At 33.0% G+C, this 3278-nt stretch overlaps 1 non-coding gene across 1 annotated transcript; it reads right to left on the reverse strand.

Moving 5' to 3' along the window:
• Positions 1-146: 146 nt before the first annotated feature.
• On the reverse strand, positions 147-219 carry Trnav-aac. The gene has a single exon. It is a non-coding gene; the product is annotated as a tRNA-Val (tRNA).
• Between the last annotated feature and the right edge of the window lie 3059 nt (positions 220-3278).

Genomic DNA, 3278 nt, shown 5'->3' on the forward strand with positions numbered 1-3278 from the left:
GGTATTGTAAAAAAAGTGTGCATCAGAAAGTTAAGGCTACACAATAAAATTAGTACAAATATATCATTTACAATACAAAATATTTATATTTTTATCATAATGTGCCTTTACGACACGATTAATGGAAAGTAAACAAAAAAAAGTAGTGTTTCCGCCCGGGATCAAACCGGGGACCTTCCGCGTGTTAGGCGGATGTGATAACCACTACACCACGGAAACGTAGAGAATTGGTTGCCTGTAGCAGTATACGTACATAGTCCAGGAAAATTAGACGAAAATAGGGCCGAACCTCGGAATTGCATAAAGTAGGTTCGATTATGATGGGACAAAGTGCGTTCTCTTCGTAATTGCATGTAGGTCAAAGTCTACAACGTCTCATGCGGGGCTAATTTATTTATTTATTAATAATCAATTATTATTAACAAATTAGCGTATTTCGGATATTACGTGGGTTGAAAAAGGCCAATTTTGATGCGGTAGAGCCCATTCTTCTTCTGATTAGTTGTACCTTAACTTTGGGAGACTCCCACCGATCTTCATTTGTTTATTGATTTTTATTCGATCATTAAGAGCAAATTAGGCAATCGGACTGGGAGAGGGGGATTTTCACGCGGTANCAATCTTGATGCGGTAAAGCTCATTCTTCTTCTTATTAGTTGTACTTTAACTGTAAAGGACCCCCACCGATCTTCATTTGTTTATCGGTTTTTATTTGATTGTTATAAACAAATTAGACGTGATATCTGCGGTCGGGAGTAGGACTAGCCGATTTGGACGGGATGAACGTGGTTTTATATAGAAAGTTCAAGACCCTAATGCAGGAAGTGAATTCTCAAAAAGCTGAAGACCATATAGAACATGAATCATTATGAATAAATGTTATCCACTTCTCTTTGATTAAAAATTATCCATTCTAAGTCTTAGTTACAGATTGCACGTGTAATTTTTTTATAATGATTAATTAGTAAAAAGAAACAAATGAAGATCATTCGGACCTTAACGGTTTTGGAATATCCCGGATGATGATCAAAGTGACTTATTCCATAAAAATCAGACTTTTCTCGTCCAGCTCACAGATAACAGCCCGAATTTGTATATACTAATTCATTGAAGATCAATGAACAAATGAAAATCAGTCTGCCCTTAGTGGCCCTTAGTGGTTCTGGATCACCTTGTAATCCAAGTACGAGAGCGTCGATTACCGCGTGAAAATCCCCCTCTCCCAGTCCGATTGCCTAATTTGCTCTTAATGATCGAATAAAAATCAATAAACAAATGAAGATCGGTGGGAGTCTCCCAAAGTTAAGGTACAACTAATCAGAAGAAGAATGGGCTCTACCGCATCAAAATTGGCCTTTTCCAACCCACGTAATATCCGAAATACGCTAATTTGTTAATAATAATTGATTATTAATAAATAAACAAATTAGCGCCTCGCGCCGCCTGAGACGTTGTAGACTTTCACCTACATGAAATTACGAAGAGAACGCACTTTGTCTCATCAAAATCGAACCTTCTTTATCCAATTCCGAGGTGAAATGCTAATTTTCCTGGACTAATAATGTTAGTATAATTGCACTGGGGTTTAAGTAATTTGCGGTTTTTTTTCAAAATACTTATAGTACAGTAGGAGCCAAGAAACTTAACCAATGTCAGATTCATGTACAGGACTACAAAACACATTGGAATAAGTTTTGGACTGGTGCAAATAAATGTCTTCATTCAATGTAAATTTCGATACGTTTTTCACGCGATGAAGTTTCTATTTGTAGTAATAAAAAAATAATTCAAATTTAAATGTCGACGTGACAGATACGACTTATTATTATTTTTTAATGAAACGCCCTTTAAATTATTATATTATACAGGCTGTTTGTAAATAAGTGCGAAATATTTAAGGTTGTGGGATGCTGAAGTTATTTTGTGAAAAAAAGTTAATATAAACTTGGGTGGTCGAAATATGCCTCGTCTCCGAGATACAGTGTTTAAATTTGTATTTTTTATTTATTTTTATTAATTACCTATTTTAAAGAGTTTTAAAGACATTAACTCGAAATTTGAAAAACACTTTGGAGGAATAAATGTGCATTTTTTGGGGTGATCCGAATATTTCTACTTTCACCATGCAGTGACGTTCGTGCGAGAATGCCACCTTTAAAAAAAATGGTACGCCACTGACTTTTTCCTGTTTTGATATTTTTTAAAAAATCTGCCATTAATTCCGAATGAAATTGACCTCTTCAATTTTTTTCGTAGGATGCACCGTTTTTGAGGAAAAAGAATAAAACATATTTTATTGCAAGTTGTATATTTTTTATTTCTATTGGTACATTACCTAGTAGGTTGCTGTCAATATTTCTAAATAAAATACAACCATTAAACTTCGAGTCAATATCTTTAAAACTCTATTAAAATTAAAATGTAAACACTCTGTATCTCGGAAAAGAAACATATTTCAACCTTTATATAACCTTTTTTTCACAAAATAACTTCGGCAACCAGCCCCTAAAATATTTCGCATTTATTTACAAACACACTGTATATATTATAATCCCGACATATTAGGAAATATCATCTCATCAATAAGAAAAAATATTAATTATGTTCTGTTAATATTCATTACTCTTTCTATAATTTAGTTATCTGTTCGAACTATTGTTTATATTTTTCTGTTTACGTTTCTCGATATTTTACAATAAAGCTGTCAAAAATAAGTGCCACATATGTTATATACTTTCGTTCAGAATAAAATTTTACATCTAAAAATGTAATAATCACCATTAAAAAAAATTATAACACATCACATCATCACATCGACATTTAAATTTGAATTGTTTTTTTTATTACTACAAATAGAAACTTCATCGCGTGAAAAACGTATCGAAATTTACATTGAATGAAGACATTTATTTGCACCAGTCCAAAACTTATTCCAATGTGTTTTGTAGTCCTGTACATGAATCTGACATTGGTTAAGTTTCAGCAAAAATTTTATAACTGCTAAACTAACCGAAATATGTGGGGTGGGCAAGTTAAGTGGGTCACCCTGTACATAGGTACATATTTCAAAAATATAAAGACCTGACAAAGTGAGAATTGCGTACTGTTTAAATATATTACAACAAGAATAAGTAGTGGAAACACCAAACATACATCTTAAAACACGTTTCTGTAAACTAAAAACATGAGACGAAAGAGTTGAATTGACCCAGAAACAAACACCATACCTCAATCGAGATTCAACTTGGGCATAATATAAACAGAGGAGTTGAACGTAC

This window comes from Anoplophora glabripennis, unplaced genomic scaffold, assembly GCF_000390285.2.
Source record: "Anoplophora glabripennis isolate ALB-LARVAE unplaced genomic scaffold, Agla_2.0 scaffold5239, whole genome shotgun sequence".
Taxonomy (NCBI): domain Eukaryota; kingdom Metazoa; phylum Arthropoda; class Insecta; order Coleoptera; family Cerambycidae; genus Anoplophora; species Anoplophora glabripennis.